At 41.5% G+C, this 18,656-nt stretch overlaps 1 protein-coding gene across 6 annotated transcripts in view; it reads left to right on the top strand.

The window, feature by feature from the left end:
* Positions 1-18,656, top strand: part of dlgap2a (discs, large (Drosophila) homolog-associated protein 2a) — a 147,271-nt gene that overhangs the window by 12,424 nt on the left and 116,191 nt on the right. The gene's annotated exons all lie outside the window — the stretch shown is intronic.

The following is an 18,656-nucleotide window of genomic DNA, read 5'->3' as shown; positions in this document are numbered from 1 at the left end:
TGTAGTCTAGAAGTGCAGGACGACAGGGTCCCTTGATGGCACAGTACTTGTTCCAGAAGATTGCAGCAGCAAAAACTGGAAATGATTAGGCTTTCTGCCAAAAACTTTAGAAATACCTGTTATTGTGTTTGTGTTGGACTGACGCACTTCCAGTATATCAGTACACAGCTCCTTTTAAAAATAAACCAGGTAATGAGAGGGGATGGAGTCCCTGCTATAATTCACAAAAACACACCTTAAACCTGATAACATGTAAGCTGGTGAAGGTATGTTGTTGTTCTAATTGAGATGATCTTCATTTGATCTGTGAAATACTCAGAAGCCCTCAAAGGACTATTGTAAGACATAATGTTAACTACAACATTTTTAATAACCTATAATATTTATTTACAGTCCTCCTGTCCTTTACGCCTTTCTGAACTACAATATTTATACTGTATACTGTTTATAAGATTGGGGAAACCTGCAGTCAGCTGAGACTGAAGAAGCCACTTGGATGAGTGACGAAACGTTTCTCCCACAAAACGCTACGTCCAGATGAACAGAATCAACTTTTGGAGAATTAATACTAGGATTTTATATATGATCAGTTTCTCTCTATTAAAAGGATACATACCACAGGCTTTCAGGGGATTCTAATTAAACTGCTACTTAAAAAGACTTACTTGACCCAGCTGTCTTAGTTTATTATAGGCCAATCTCCAACCTTCCTTTCATATCAAAAATCCTTGAAAGAGTAGTTGTCAAACAGCTAACAGATCATCTGCAGAGGAATGGCTTATTTGAAGAGTTTCAGTCAGGTTTCAGAGCTCATCACAGCACAGAAACAGCTTTAGTGAAGGTTACAAATGGTCTTCTTATGGCCTCTGACAGTGGACTCATCTCTGTGCTTGTCCTGCTACACCTCAGTGCAGAATTGGATACTGCTGATCATAAAATTTTAATATATTAAATAGAGTACGCTGGTGCTATTAAAGGAAATATGCTGGAATGGTTTGAATTGTGTATATATGATAGACTTGGTGATGGAGTTCCACAGGGCTCTGTGCTGGGTCCAGTACTTTTCACGTTACACAATGTTCCCTTATACAGTATTATTAGAAAGCGCTGCATATATTTTCATGCAGATGATCCAATGAAGCCAGATGCCACAAATCAATTAGTTAAAGTGTAGGCATGTCTTAAATACATAAAGACTTGGATTACATCTAATTTTCTGCTTCTAAATTCAGATAAAATTACACAGCCCTAAACATCTTAATAACATGGCATTGTTAAGGTTCAAAGTTGAGGAAGGAGAGTACACACCACCCATGGTCCAGAAGGTCTTGGTCAAACAATGATTTTAATGAACACACGTGTGGGAAGACACTCTGTACGCAGACAGCCAGTAGTCCTCGACTTAATCAAAGCATGAACAGATATTTTATAGCATCAGGGTTTGTTTACTGACGCCCCTTCATGCGTCACCGGTACATTTTATACATAGATCAGATCAACACCAGAATGACTTTTCACCTAGAAAATCATCTTCTATTTTCATGGCTTGGTACTTTCCGTTCTTATCTTAAAATGAATTGTTCCTCTTTCTTGCCGAGACAACAAGGACGGTTCCTCTAAATAAATTTAACTAATGTGTGTGTATGTGTTGACCTCACATGCTCTTTGTGTCACCTCTTCACCTACTGTCTGTGTCTCGTCCTCAAATGCTCCTCAATTCACCTGTTGCACTTCTGACCTTTTACCAGACCAGAGGCTCACTGAGACTATGTGTATGTCTTCTACTAAATAAATGTTTTAATCAAGAACCTCTACTTAAACCTTAATATAAAATGACCTGATATAAGTGTTTTGTAAGCATGTATTGCGATTCCTTCTATGGCTCCAAGTCACTTGCACAATAGATTGTCCGAACATCGCGCCGAACAAAGCTTCCGACCCCCAATTAATTGACCGAGCTCCAACTCTTTAATAAGCACAGATATGCATTGTGTATGAAATAGTCATAACTGCTTAAGGCCTTCTTAAAGCTATCTGTTACATTGTTAAAGCCTCATCTTAGCCTGCGGCTCAAAATAACTTCCACTTCTGCATACAACTTCCTGTCAGCCTGCAACTCAGTCTTTCTGAAAGAGACACTGTTTAAACCTCTGAATGCAATATCCATGCTGCAGATTATATTCTTAATGCAATGGTACTGATGACAATTATTTAACAATAGCAGTAAAATAATTTCCCTGCTCCACAGCATCTAACCAAACACTTATTCTGGATGGTGTTACCTTGGATTCCAGGAACACTGTGAGGAATCTCGGAGTCATTTTTCACCACGATATGTCCTTCAAATATGCACGAATGCTATCGTACATCTGCACAATATCTCTAAAATCAGAAACATTTTGTCCCAGAGTGATGCCAAAAATATTACTTCATTTTATAACTTCTAGACTGGATTTCATGATCCTGGGTCTTTAATCTATTATTGCGAGTTTATGGACTTTTAGTTTGCTTCTTAGTTTGCATATTGTTAACTTTCAGTAGTGTATTTAATCTTTAATCCTTATTTTCTTTTGTTTTGGAGTTTATTTTTTCTCTTTGTCAGTTCCCCTGTTGTTTAGTTCAGTCTTTTATCTGGATTTCCCTATTTAGTTACTGCTTATCACCTTTTTTATTTTGGTAGTCATTTGTAGTTTTACTTTCTCTCATGTTGACTTTGATTGTTGTCACCTGCGTTTCATTACCCAGTTGTCTCTACTTTCCTTAATTGCCCTCTTGTGTGTATATAGCAGTGTCTTCCCATCTGTATTTGTCTGTGTTTGTTGCTCTTCATGATGTGACCCCTTCCCCTTTATTTTAATGCATCTTAAAGGGGATGCAGTTGGTGCAGACTATTCAATTCAATTAAATTTTATTTAGATAGCGCCAAATCACAACAAAAGTCGCCTCAAGGCGCTTCATAGATACAGAGAAAAACCCAACAATCATATGACCCCCTATGAGCAAGCACTTTGGCGACAGTAGGAAGGAAAAACTCCCTTTTAACAGGAAGAAACCTCCGGCAGAACCAGGCTCAGGGAGGGGCGGGGCCATCTGCTGCGACCGGTTGGGGTGAGAGAAGGAAGACAGGATAAAGACATGCTGTGGAAGAGAGACAGAGGTTAATAACAGATATGATTCAATGCAGAGAGGTCTATTAATACATAGTGAGTGAGAAAGGTGACTGGAAAGGAAAAACTCAATGCATCATGGGAATCCCCCGGCAGCCTACGTCTATTGCAGCATAACTAAGGGAGGATTCAGGATCACCTGGTCCAGCCCTAACTATATGCTTTAGCAAAAAGGAAAGTTTTAAGCCTAATCTTAAAAGTAGAGATAGTGTCTGTCTCCCGAATCCAAACTGGAAGCTGGTTCCACAGAAGAGGGGCCTGAAAACTGAAGGCTCTCCCTCCCATTCTACTTTTAAATACTCTAGGAACAACAAGTAGGCCTACAGAGCGAGAGCAAAGTGCTCTAATAGGGTGATATGGTACTACAAGGTCATTAAGATAAGATGGGGCCTGATTATTTAAGACCTTGTATGTGAGGAGCAGGATTTTGAATTCTGGATTTAACAGGAAGCCAATGAAGGGAAGCCAAAACAGGAGAAATATGCTCTCTCTTTCTAGTCCCTGTCAGGACTCTTGCTGCAGCATTTTGGATTAACTGAAGGCTTTTCAGCGAGTTTTTAGGACATCCTGATAATAATGAATTGCAGTAGTCCAGCCTGGAAGTAATAAATGCATGAACTAGTTTTTCAGCGTCACTCTGAGACAGGATATTTCTAATTTTAGAGATGTTGCGCAAATGGAAGAAAGCAGTCTTACATATTTGTTTAATATGTGCGTTGAAGGACATGTCCTGGTCAAAAATGACTCCAAGGTTCCTCACAGCATTACTGGAGGCCAAGGTAATGCCATCCAGGGTAAGAATCTGGTTAGATACCATATTCCTAGGCTTTTCAGGGCCGAGTACAATAACCTCAGTTTGATCTGAATTAAGAAGCAGAAAGTTAGCAGCCATCCAGGTCTTTATGTCTTTAAGACATTCCTGCAGTTTAACTAATTGGTGTGTGTTATCTGGCTTCATGGACAGATAGAGCTGGGTGTCATCTGCATAGCAGTGAAAATGTATGCTATGTCTTCTAATGATCCTGCCTAAGGGAAGCATGTATAATGTAAACAGAATTGGTCCTAGCACTGAACCCTGTGGAACTCCATAATTAACCTCAGTGTGTGAAGAGGACTCTCCATTTACATGCACAAATTGGAGTCTATTAGATAGATATGATACAAACCACTGCAGTGCAGTACCTGTAATACCTACAGCATGTTCTAATCGCTCTAATAGGATATTATGGTCAACAGTATCGAACGCTGCGCTAAGGTCTAGCAGGACAAGCACAGAGATGAGTCCACTGTCAGAGGCCATAAGAAGATCATTTGTAACCTTCACTAAAGCTGTTTCTGTGCTGTGATGAGCTCTGAAACCTGACTGAAACTCTTCAAATAAACCATTCCTCTGCAGATGATCTGTTAGGTGTTTGACAACTACTCTTTCAAGGATTTTTGATATGAAAGGAAGGTTGGAGATTGGCCTATAATTAGCTAAGACTGCTGGGTCTAGAGATGGCTTTTTGAGTAAAGGTTTAACTACAGCCAGCTTGAAGGCCTGTGGTACATAGCTGATTATTAGAGATAGGTTGATCATATTTAAGATTGAAGAATTAATTAATGGCAGAACTTCTTTGAGCAGTTTTGTAGGAATGGGGTCTAAAAGACACGTTGATGGTTTGGAGGAAGTAATTATTGAAGTTAACTCAGAAAGATCAATTGGAGAAAAAGAGTCTAACTTAACATCGATGGTACTAAGAGTAGCTGCAGATAATATTACATCTGTGGGATGATTATTGGTAATTTTTTCTCTAATGATAAAAATTTTATTTGTGAAGAAGTTCATGAAGTCATTACTAGTTAACGTTAAAGGGATGGTTGGCTCAAAAGAGCTCTGACTTTTTGTCAGCCTGGCTACAGTGCTGAAGAGAAACCTGGGGTTGTTCTTATTTTCTTCAATCAGTGATGAATAGTAAGATGTTCTGGCTTTGCGGAGGGCTTTCTTATAAAGCAGCAAACTATTTCTCCAGGCTAAATGATGATCCTCTAGATTTGTGACACGCCATTTCCTGCTGTCTCATAACATTGTACAATTACTGTACAAGCATTGAGTGTATTTTTATGCTTTGATCTTCCTCATTTGGTAAGGCCAACGGTCAAAATTGGTCGTGCATAAGAACTGAAATTGGCTTTTAAATTTATAGCAGCCTTCATGATGGACTACTGTGCCTTTGAAGCTGCTGCTCTTTTATTGCTATCAGTCTTTTTCTGTGCGTTGAATTGAGACACTAAGCTCTGGCAACCATTTCAGTATGAACTCTGATTTGAGGACCCATTGTGCTCCCTATAGACAGGCAGCCAGGGGAGATTCTGTGGGTCAAAGGTGAGACTGCACACTCATGGAGAAAATGAAGTCATCATAGCTAGGATTTGAGAATTAAAGAGACAGAGAGCAGCAAAGGAAGTGTGAGTGTTGTCATCTGCCGAGATAACAAAGAGCCTGGTCAGGGGTGTCTTCCAGGTTAAAGTCCACTGACTGAAACGTGGAACGTTTTATATTTCCAGCTGTGAACGCTGTAATGCAGAGAGCGTTTTTACACTAACCGTACTGATAGCTAAACCAAACCAAATCCAGCATCTTTCATCATGCATTTGCTTAACTAGCTTAGATTGATAACTAATCATAAGGCAAAGAACCCCAAAGATGCAAGCGTGTCTATCTTTGAACGCAGCGACATTCAGGGGCAAAGTAAGGAGCTTACAGTATGCCAACATTGACTTTAATGAACACTGAAAGCGGTCATCATCCAAATAGTTTATGAACACTGACCCTCTGGAGCTAGACTGTCCCCAGGAGACTGGTAGTTGTACCTTTTCTGCTTGTCCTCTATCCAGAAGACTTTTTCTATTCCTCATTTACTTTGTACATGTTTTCTCTTATCTGCCCACGTCCACAAAGCTCTGCACATATTCTTCCTCTGTGTCCTGAGTATCTCTTCCTCTTGTTTACTCAGTGAGTTTTTCAGCAGCATAAGCAAAGCTTTTTTGGTTTTGTTTTTTTCCTGGGAAATTATTTACTCCTGTAAATCCTTTCTGAAAGTCCCCCTTTGACTTTTGGCCAAGAAAGGACTTAATGCAAGTGTGCAGTTTTGATACAACAGACATCAAATCGCACAAACCGACCATCCAGATCTCTTCAAAGGTAATCCAATGTTCCCTCAGAAGCCCTGCTCGTGTCGCTCTCTGTCCATGCCTTCAGAAATCTTACATTAACACACAGATGGTGCATGTGAGACCAGCTAAATGCTGTATGAAGTGCCACATTGTGATCTAGCCTGTTTGTTAATGAGCAAACGGTTGCTGCTGCCACATCACTAAGCTACGTGATAAACTGACTAATTAGGTGGATGTAATATGTGCAAATCAACTGTTTGAAATTCCAACAAATAATAAAGTTGATTTATGTTTGTGTGATGTTGTCATGACCACGCAAAAGGGGATGTAGAGTAGGGCTGAACGATATATCGCATTTGCGATAATATCGCGACATGATCAAGTGCAATTTTCTAACCGCAAAGGCCGCGATTATACTCTGGACATGTCCAAATTCATGGGCTGCATCCTCCTGAGGCCGCATTTGTAGACCGATTACGTCACAGCGACGCGCCGAGGGCTGTCCAAATTCGTAGACTCCTCCGAATGCAGCCGACAAATGCGTCCTCCTTTTCCCTGAATTTGAAGGATTCATAGCGCGGCCCAGCCAAACTCCAGTTTCCAACAATGGCGGCCGCTACTAAGTTTTAAAATTACTCTTACTAATCTTTCTGGGTCACAAAATAAACTTTTAACATATTTTCAGGCGAGAAAGTAGCTGTGTAAACATCAAATATCTGCTCAGTTTATCAAGATATCGCATATTTGCAAAAGTGCTTCGACGTTTTCAGAGACGTCTTCTACCCACCAGCTCGATAGCTAGCCGGGAGCTCGAGGGTTACTGATGCGGCCGAGAACGGCACAACTCCCGGCACATCATGTTCAGATCACCGCGGACTTTCGCTGCTCGGGTTAAACGTAATATATAATTCACTTAGACAACCTAAAAATGTTATTGTTTGGCTTTTTTCAGTGTTTTGTTTGTTCGTGAGTAAATCGGTTTGGCTGAGATTAAAGTTATTAGATTATTAGATTAAATAAAACTTTATTAACTCTTGTGTGGCCCTTTAAAAATGCACCCCTTCCGAGCCCTGGGGACCATAAATGGTCCCGCCCCAAAAGTGCAATAAAAAGATTATATATTCATATTTTTTTCCACTTTAAATTGGTCAGTCTTTTAAAACTACTTCTCCCTGAAATATTCATATAAAGTTTTAATTATATTTTCGTTGTTTTAACCCTTTAAATCCCAGTTTTATTACATGAGCGCCGTTTTTTAGCCCCAAAAAACAAAAAACTAAATATTTTCCAAAAAAAACATTTGAAGTAATATTTCTTTGTTATTATAATTAGGCCTTTAGATGGACTAAAGATTGGCACGAACAGTCATTTCGATCGCCTTTTTTTTTTTTTTTCAGGACCAGAAAATGGTCTCCAGGCGGCAAATGCTCCTCCTCTAGGCCGAAATAAGTGCATGTTGCCGGGGTAAGTCGCGACGATCACCGGGGCACGATCACCGGGGACTGCTTTTTCCAGCCCACACGTCCGATACCACGTGACAACAAATACGTCATTTCCTGTTGACTAAAAAAAAAAAAAAAAAAGCACCCTCTAACGGTCCTAGGGACCGAAAAATGGTCCCGCCCGATCAGCGGGCGAAGCCGCTGCTGCACGCCGGAAATGAGGCTTCGTTTCCCGCAGGTCTATCCAAGCAGCCCGCTGTTTTCCAGCAGGGATCAAATGTGGAGCAAGGGCGCCACCCGGTGGACAAATAAAAAAAATTACAACTCTAAGGCTCATAGACCAAAACGAGACGGAGACATGAGTAATCACCAAGACATTAACGGTAATAATTCTGCAGTGAAAAATAGCGTTTATAATGGAAGTCAATGGGGACCAAAAATGGTCCCCAGGGCTCTAAGAGGATGTGTATTGTTAGCTTAGCCACTGAAGCTAATTTAAGGAAGTCAGACTTGAATTTTGAAATGAAATTATGCCAAACTTTTTTTTAGAGAATTTGGCTATATTCCATTCAACACAGTGCAAATGGCTTGTAACTGAAAACCTAAAGGGACCATTTATGGTCCCAGGGCCACACAGGGGTTCCCCCGGGTGGGTTCCTCCTTGGTTTTCACACAGCTGACTAAACGTCAAACAGAAAACTGATTAAACAGAAGTGTGAGACGGTCGAGAGTTTACTCCAGTGTCCTGTTATATTTTAGATAGCAAGGAGCAGATGGCTGAGTTTATTAAACTCCACCGAGACAGCGGTGACGCAGATCAGAAGGCTAGACCGTCCAATTTCACAGCCTTTAAATTTTAAAGGCGTGTTTGTGTGTGTGTTTATACAATTGCTATTATGTTTGCACTTTATGTGTAATGTTACTGACTGCAGAGATCAGTAAGATGTGTGTATTTTTTATTTATTCGTTTTATTTATTTAATATTATTTTTTAATTGAATGACTGTCTAGTAGTTCACAGATGTCGAAAAACTGAGTGTGGTAAAGCCACTGATTTTTTTTTATGTATATTTCTGCAATCTGCACATTGTACTGACTTTCATTTTAATGTTTACACCAGGGTTCCTTGTCAGCACTTTATGCTCAGATGTTTGTAAGCTAAAAATAAATTATTGTGTATGTTCAAATATACTGTTGTGATTGAAGAAGTTAAATAAAAATGTCAGTCATCAATTCATGCATCACCTCATGTCATCATAACAGAGGTCTGTCTTCCAGGAAAGAACAGTTTAAAATTAATGTAATATAGTATTGGCCATACTATATGATGTATTGCTTGTCTTTGTTTAATAATACAGAAGACAAAGACCTTAAAAAATAATCGCATATCGCATCGCAATCGCAATATTGGGGCAAAAAAATCGCAATTAGATTATTTTCCATAATCGTTCAGCCCTAATGTAGAGTTAGACGGTTCACTTTGCAGTCTGCATACAGCAGGTTTGCAGATGTATTAGCATCACATTGTAATTCATTAGTTACGCCTGTTTCACTGTTTCTTAATCACGTGGCATCAACAGTGCACTTAGACATATAGACTGATCACAGAGGTCAGAGGAGATGGACCAGACTGGAATCTGATAGGAAACCAACAGTAATCCCAGTAATGACTTGTTATAACCAAAGTATGCAGAAGAGCATCTCTGAATGCACAACGTGTCAAACCGTGAGGATGATGGGCTGCAGCAACAGGAAACCAAATCGGCCGTCGCTCCTGTCAGCTAAGAACAGGAAACAGAGGCTACAAATCACAGAGGCTCACCAGAAGGTGACAACGGGAGCCTGGAAAATCACTGCCTTGTCTGATGAGTCTTGACATTGAGATGGTAGGGTTAGAATTTGGTGTAAACAGTGTGAAAGCATGGATTCATTCTGCCTTGTACCAACAGTTCAGGCTGCTGGTGGTTTAGTACTGTGGGTGGGGGATAGTTTCTTGGCACATTTTGGGCCACTTGGTACCAGCTGCACACACAGCACACCTGAGTGTTGCTGATCATGCCTATCCCTTCATGACCACAGTGTACCATCTTCTGACGGCTGCTTCGAGCAGGAATTCACTGTACTCAAACAGCCTCCACAGTTACCAGATCTTAGAGGCACCTTTGAGATGTGGTGGAATGGGAGATTCTCATCATGAATGCAGCTGAAATCTCTGCACCAACCGTGAGATGCTGTCATGTCAGCATGGACCAAAATCTCTGAGGAATGCTTCCAGCCCCTTGCTGAATCTGTGCTTTGAAGAATTAGGTTCTGAAGGCCAAAGAGGGCATACGCAGTATTAGCAGCAGGTTGCTCACTGACACAAAGTGCACAACGATATGATTGGTTTATGTTTCCTAGTTTAATAGATATTAATTCTATGACCTCATTAGACAATTTCCCAAAGAGTTTCTAGTTCTTTCTAGTTATTATCTAGAACATACGGATCTTTTCACAAGTTTTAGAATCAATGATGAGTAAAATAAAATGGTCTAAAATAAAGTCTCAACACCATGCAGTCTACAGTCAGCTCATATACTTGCTATTCAGGGTTCTTCGAGAGGTTTCTCTCTCGCTTATAACACCTCTGACCATTTCAGCATAAAGTGACAGATCTGAAGGTACCTGAAGAGATTAGAACAGGCCAGATCATATTTCTTCCATAAAGTGTCAAAGCTGGAAAAGTGGTCAGCATCACAGAGGGCTGTGAAATACCTCAGACCCAGTCTTCTCCATTGTGAAAAGGTCAAATCCACTATGGAGGGTGGAAAGAGAGCCCAGAGAGAAAACTGTAAGATATTTAAAGTAAAGGCAAAATTGAATCTAAATTCTAAGAGTAGCAAGGACAATTGGGTTAGAGGAATGGCAGGACAGTCCTAATGGATGAGATGACTATGCCAAGGCAGGAAGAGTAGATAAATGACTTGGCTGAGGCACTGAAAATGCCCAGGTCTGTCTCAGGAGTATTAAACCAGAATGAAGCCCAGTAATAATAGCTAAATACATAATAAATATATTTAGGAAGGCATTCTACATCCTGAGGGCACTGGAGACTTTGCTCACTTTCAGCATCTTACCTGAGAAAATGAAGCTAAAATAGCCCGTTCTTTTTCTCCAGACCTAACACGTGTTTAATGGGCACTTTTTTTTACAGTAATGGCTACATTAAGGCATTATGCTTTGCGCCTCCAGGTCTTTGTGAGCTCATTTCCAACAGGAGCACACATATCAACAGGCGGGATGATTTTACCCCACCCGGGGTGTTCAAAACATGTCTTTTAGTCCTTTTCAATGAATGAGATGTTGAAAAACATCCACAAGCCACATTTCTAAACCCTGACCAAGACTGCCCACTGTCACCGTTTGTTTTCCTCACATTAGAGAGAAGGTTGTTGATAATTGTCCCGAGAAAGTGACCAAATGTGCTGCCACGAGCTACAGCAGTGCAGAATATATGAGTCACTTTAGTGCCATCTATTTCAGCTGCTCCTGGCCTTCACAGTCAGTCATCACAAGAATGCAATTACACCCACTCCCCCAAAGCTCCTATTAATAGCTGCAGATAAATCATCAATGCGTTCGACAATACAGATGAGCAATGATGGCAATGACCCGAACAAATCAAATCTTATTGTCCAACAAAAAACACAAACAGTTTTCACATTTACGCCTTCTCCACGTGGGCTCTGTAGGAACGTGACACCTCTGGGACGATCCGGTGGCGATCTAACACCTTCATTTCCAGGTCGGCGTGAGCTGAGCAAAACACATCGACAACCACCACCCCCTCAACCCTCTGACCCACCCCCTCATCCTCCTGCTCACAGCTTATCTGTAGAGGATGGAGCCAGAGACCTGCTGACTAGTAAGAGGCAGGGTCATTAGGCCAGGTGGTGCTGCTGTGATACCTGCTGTGCAGCACATGTCTGGCATTAACACCTACAGACATGACTATAGATAAGCACAACTCGGATCATTAATCATTGTTCCAGTAAACTGCAATCAGGTCTTCACCTGTTGTGCCGTGGAAGGCTCTCCTCTCCAGGCTGGTATTAGCCAGAAGGAACGACTTGTCACAAATAAGTGTTCACTTCAAATATAAAGATTCAAACCGAGATGGACAAATGTCACTCTTAACTGCTGATATCGAGCCCTGGCTCTATGTCACAGTGTGTTATTATTGTTAATACTGTATGTGGTAAGATCAAAGTCTAATTTAAAAATGGTTATTAATATAAAATGTAAGAAGTTTGAAAGCTGAATAATGCCAGCGTAGTTTTATGTGCCACCTGTTGGGTTAGGTCCAGTGTAGTGTACAGCTTGGTGGGTTTTTGTAAGCTGATGTTGCTCTTGTCACTCGTGGCACTTTATTCTGGAAAGCAGCCATGTGAGAATGCAGTTGGATAAATCTATAAAGAGCAGGAAACCTCAGAGCCACAGCAGCAGAACCTGCAGAGCAGACGTACTGAAGCAGGAACTTGTTTTCAGTACAGTCAGAAGGACTTAAAAATAAAATTCAAATTCTGCAATTTTAATGTTGAAGAAAGATATAGTGACCTGAAGATGCTGAGGATATCAGACAGCCCGGGCCCCGTGTAATCGCTGGATTTGACCCGTGTTTGGGTTTCACGATGCTCTGTCTCCTGAGCTCCAATCTGGCTGTTGCATGTTGCGAGAAATGATGAACTCATTTGATCCAGATCCACTGGATAAATGAGACAACTGTTGGTGTCATCTAAGAGTTGTTAGACAAAGACAGCTCTCGATTTGCTTGCCAAAGTGTAAACCAGCTCTGTCAATGACAATGGGGAAGCTGTGTCAGCGTCCTGAACTGTCTGAGTGATTTCAGGGAACAGATGCACTGTACAGATGGGCACTGGTCCTTTTTTTTTATTAGCAGGCATATGAAGCAAAGTCTCAATGTGCCCACTGGGCTTTAGAAAGCTTGCATTTAGGATATGATTCAGGCTGGCAATAAGAGCCTGTTTCATCTTATCTCTAATGTGCCAACATTGTTTTAGAAGTTGTGTCAAATGAATTCAAAGGATAACGTCCACTGCTGCACATTAACATGAAGATTTCAAGAGCCTATAAAGGTCGATCTCTCACAGGGCATCCGTCTTGATTTTCTTAATGAATAGAACAGAGACAAGATCGATCTTCGCTGTGATGTGCCAGCCTGAATCATTTGAGAGTACGTGAGGTTACGAGCTCATCACTAGCATACTTTTTTACATCGGTGAGCGGCTGGCTATTGCTCGGGGACAGGAAGGTGAATTGTTTCGGAACTGTCTAGGCGATCATATCATTCAATCTTTATCCTTGAAGTTGTCCTGCAGCGTCTGGTGCATAGCAGGGTGACATGGGGACTAATTAAAACAGGAAATGTTGAAGACTTTACACGTCGTTCTGTTTACACATCTTAAGGATCATAAAGCCTTTTGACTTCAGAGGGAGCTGCATGACATTTAATAATTGCAGTGGTGGCTGAGGCCAAAAAACTGTCTGTGCTATGTTAGAAAAGAAGCTTATGAGCACTCAGTGTGAAGTTTTGACCTCTCTGTGGTTGCTTTGCATTGTGGGTAATCTAGTGGCCCAGATTTGACAGGCAACATTTTGAGCAATAGCAAATAGCTCGGGTTCAGCTGCACTTTCTACTTTTCCAGGCGGAAGCACACACCTGATCTCCCACCTCTTGCTGCACTGTGGCCTACAGTGTGATGTCGAGCTTTACAGCAGCAGCAAAGGCCGTCTTGTTATGAAACAGAAATAATTCACACACACACACACACACACACTATAACAAACACCAAATGTTCCATCATTCCTGCCACCACTGTGGCTCCTGCCAGGCTGATTAGATGCTCGGCCTCAAAACCATTACAGCATTGATTGGAATCATATTTTGTTGGGTGGCAGATGCTGATCGACAAGCAAACTCCCAGGCATGTTCCACATATGGGAGTTGATGTGCCTGCCATTAATTAAATCACTCTGGGATAGAGACCGCCAGTGGATGATGGCTTTTATTTGAGGGGCATAAATCACTGGCATTGTGGGGAAAAATGCAAATGATGCCTAAGCAAAGGGCGCCTGTCCCCCGAGTGTTCTTTGATAGGAAGGAGTTACTCGGTACCGCTCCGTCACCATGATTTAAACTGCATGTCTCTTTGCAGCCGTGGTCTATATTTTATGACTCGGAGCAGCTCTTTGCTTTAATCTCACGCAGATTCATGCATCTCACATGCTAAACATTAAGGTTTTGCACTCAAGCGCCCCTCTTATTCATTTAAATTGCCATCATGTGTTTGTTATGATCATTGCTCTACCGATTTGTCCTCAAGTTAATACTCTGTTACCGGGTCGCTTTGTGAATTCGATGTATCGCTCCATGTCTTTGGCCTTAACCCATCGAGTCATGACTTGACTTTTATCCTTGTGAATTCAAGGGTTGTTCTGACATAGACAGACCGCTCCCATAAGTTCCAGCTGTTTATCCTCGCCAGGCCATCAATCTCTCTCTGCTGTCTCCAAACAGACGACTGACTAATGGAGATGAAACGCAACATTTTTTATCTCTTTCTCCCGCTGAAAGTGATGACTGAGCTACTAAGTGTTATTAAAGGGTCTTAAATCACATTACATAAGCCAGGTATGTTATTGTTATTTATTTCAGAAAATGGCCAAAACGTTCATCTTTTTAAATCTTTTTGAAATCCCGCTTGTTGAGTCAGTTGTTTTTGTTGTTATTAAATCTATAAAAATGGAGGGAAAGCTTGTTGCAGACACCAGTATGGCCAAAATATCGTGTAATTTAGTGTCACAGACCGTAAAGACAGCAGCAATTCCATGCATTTCTTTGCTTCATAAGAAATGTTGCGCATGAAATTTGCCTCAAGCTTAGTCAAGAAACTAGAAAAATCAAATCACTAAAGTTATTTGAGTAGATTAGTTCTGCCGGTCCACTGCAAACACGAGGAGAGGGATCAGCTGACTTTGTTGCTGAGCTCAGATGCTTTCAAGTGCCACCGTTTAAAAGCTTTAAATGTACTCAAATTCAACAAGTGCTCCCCTGGTCCTCAAAAATCAGGTACAATTCATTTTGAATAAAAAAAACTAGATTTTCTCCAGGCTCGCTGTGGCCGCCTGCTAAAACATGGCAGTGGGTTTAAAACAAAGCAGAAACGTGTGAACACACCCGGCTGCCGGCGTGTCCACCTACAAAAGCTGCAGGTGCTGAGCCGGTGATGCCACGCTGACCATCGGCTAATACTCGTGCGGCTCGCTGGAGTTATCTGACATTTCTGTGCAGGCTGGACTCCACATCAGCCGCACTTTGGAAAGCTGCTCACTGATGAATATTTCTGTGCTTTATTTTAGTACTTCATTCACTCCATTCTGTCAGTAGTTCTTTGCCTCTTTCAAGTGGAAAATGCAAAGTGTTGCTAATACCTGAGCTGGCCCCGCCCACAGCCAGTTACCACTTAGTCATGGCTGCTTAAAGACAGTTCTGATGGACTCCCGTGCTGTCAGTCCACTGGTTAAAGCTTGTTAACCGAGGGACTTTGAACACAAGGTCAGGGTTAATGTACCCCGGATGTCATTTTTTAGCACGCTCATCCAATTAAGGAGCCTAGCTGAAACAATAGCCTGTCACTATTCAAATGTACGCCTTGAATAGATTAGCTGTGTGGAGGTCATGTGAGCTATGTGCACCTGTAGGTGATAAACAGCCTGCATGACCGCACCACTTTACCTCGTGGGTGGAAATGATTACATATGTTGTTATGTGTGTGTATTCACTATGACTCAGAGTGTGTTACAGCTGATATTATAATATGGGTGTGGGGGGGGGAGTCATCTGGGAATCCATGCCTGGTTGCACACCACTGCTCGTCCATCCACAAGGCCTACCGATCAATGCTTAGGGAGCATGTGATGGAACAGTGGTCATTTTTCGAGAGCAGACTCTGCATCAGCATGCTATTCCCACATTTATCACTTGCCCACCGCTCCTCGCGAGGAGCTCATACTGTTCGAATCAAAGAGATTAAACCAAATAAATGGCTGCATGAATAAGCCAATGATTTAATCCCTGCAGTTCTTTTGCCATCAGACTATGAATGAAATAACACACTGTGATAGATGGCCAAGGCTGTGAAGTCGTAACGAGCACATAAAAGAGGCCATTGATGTAATATTTAATCGCATTTGCAAATACAATTCTGCTACAACTGCATGAGTCATATCGTTAGCTTCATAGCATAAGTGCCTAAGTCATTTGACTAAGTCAATGACTTAGGCACTTATGCTATGAAGCTAACGATATGCATATCTATTGAGGGTGACCTCACACCATGTAATATTCATCTCTCTGTCAGAGGTAACCCTTCCCCAGGCCTCAGCCTCTGACTTCAAGTATAATCGAGTGATCCTAGAGAGGGCCACAGGTCGAGCAGGCAGCGGAGGTCCTTCCTCACGTCATGGGCAACTTCCTGTCTGGAATAGAAGCGGCCAGGCGGTGGATCAGGTTTATATTTATCCATATGCTCTAAGACGGAGTGTGAGGGATAACACTTTGCATACAGGAAGGAGAATCCACAAACACCTCACCACCTCCTCTTCATCCCTGCCCATTACTATGGCAACGGGCTTTTTCAAACATGGGAGACTTAAGGTTTCAGTGTTTATCCTTCCTCAGTGGACTGGCTTTTTGCACATGTGTGCGATAAAGTGAAAAAAAAAACCCAAAATAGTGATTTGGGGCTTGTTTGCTGCTTTTAGTTACTGCGAGCCCCTTTGATCCTCCTTTGTCCTGAGTTGTTTGCACTCTTTGGTGATGATTTTTCTCTTCTCACATGTCATTTCATCTGTCTTCTAATTCCAGGAGAGTCCTAGCGTTTCCTTCCCTGTAACGTACAACACTGCAGAGCAAAAAAAAAAAGAAAAATGTGCTGTGGTCTGTTAGTTGCTAGGCTACAGACGGACAAGGAGTATCTGTGAAGAGTTCCTCCTTTATGAATTGTCACATTAGATGGCCTTTAGCATTAAAGAGCATTGATGTCATCATTTTTTAAACAAATCCAGAAACAAAAGCTTGTCTGCTACGTGCTGGTTATTCTTCAGTGTTTCTGGATTCATATGAGCGAGTGTCAGCTTTCTTGCACGGGTGTAACGACTCCATGTCCACAGTTTGGTTCATGCTTCAATTTCTGGGCAACGTTTTTGTTTTATTTGTTTAGTTTTTTGCCACACATGCACACGGCGGATACTGTCTCCCTCCGCCAAGGCTGAATCCGACTGGACATCTGGATTCAGATTAGTTGGTGATCTGGTTGAGATTCTACCTCATTTTTCTTATCTCAGTCTGAAACTGTTTTCCGAAGAGAAAACACAAAATATTCAGAGCTGCCCTGCCCTGTGGTCAAGACACTTTTCCCAAACTCTTGGATCCAGATTTAACTGGACCATCACTGCTACAGTTTTCCTCAAGAAGCAAACAAAGCTAACAAACAAGCGCACAAACATTTAGAAAACCTATCAACCTCCTTTGCAGAGGTAATTAGCATATCATTACACGCACACGACCGAACACCATTTCTTAACCACACACATGTTTTACAGCTACAGAAAACATGTTTAAATCTCTGAACAGGCACTCTGTTAAACTGGGTATTTAATCACAAAGCTTGCCTGACTGCTGCTGGCTATAGCTTGCTTTCTGCTTCTCGAATCATTCACTGAGCTGCTGCACTTCTATTATGCATTTATTATGCAATGAGAGATCTGGGGTCTGGCAGCTGGATGGAAGAGGAATGGGCGCTACCGTGCAACAGAAGAGTAAACCCTGTTTGACTGTTTCTCAGATGTGTATAAGCCTCCATGATGGTGGAGTGGGTAGCAGTGTCACCTCACAGCAAGAAGGTTCCTGCTGTCACAGTCAGCGGTGTGGAAAGTTGTTGTTTGCAGAGCTAAATGCAGAACACAGGGGACTAGGGCTGCTCAATTAATCGAATTTTAATCACGATTACGATCTGGGCTTTCAACGATCATTAAAAATGACTGAGCCGATTATTAGCCCCTCCCTCGTGCTTTACTCTTGCGCTGCACCGTGTGGCAAATCGAGCGCACCTCTCTGCATTTCGAACACGCATCACAACAATTAAGAAAGCTAGGCAGAAGTTATTTGGAGAGGAGAGTGACTGCCGTTGGTTGAAAAGAGAGGTAAAAAAAATTTCAGTGGTGTGGAAACATTATGGGTTCGCGGAGTCAGACGTGGATCAAGTAGACATAGTGTGTAAACTTTGCTATGGTGTCATAGCTGCACCACAGAGCAACACTGCAAAGTTCACTAAACATAGATGTTTACATTTTTCATTTATTTTTTATATTGCAAACATTTGCACTGTTATCAGTATTTGCACACTATTTTATATTACTTTTTAAAGTCATTATTCAATACATTGTTATTGTTAACCCTTTAAATCCCTGTAGAACCGTAACCGAGCGCAATAATTTGTTTTACATATGAAACTGGAGGAGTTGTACTTACATCTTATGCCATCAGCTTGTCCTCGGTCACGGTTTCCTTCCACATAAAGCTTTGCAAAAATTGCATAAAAAGCGCTTGTAGGAACCAAAACATAATATTCCAGAAACACGCTTTGCCGATCCAATCAGCTGTTCCTAACACGTCCTTTTTTTTTTTTTTTTTTTCCTTTTTGCCTGTCCCGTTTGGCTCTTTTGCCATCAGAATTGTTGTCTAAAGGCAAAGAAAGATGCCCAACGGATTTACTTTACCAAATTGACCATCCCAGCCTTGCCGTAATGGTCCATTTGATTCACCTTTTATT

The sequence above is a fragment of the Copadichromis virginalis genome, linkage group LG19 (genome assembly GCF_057382275.1).
Source record: "Copadichromis virginalis isolate Kocher_CV1m ecotype Utaka linkage group LG19, C_Virginalis_male_GT1.1, whole genome shotgun sequence".
In the NCBI taxonomy this organism is placed as follows: domain Eukaryota; kingdom Metazoa; phylum Chordata; class Actinopteri; order Cichliformes; family Cichlidae; genus Copadichromis; species Copadichromis virginalis.
This window is presented reverse-complemented; position numbering and strand designations above follow the sequence as displayed.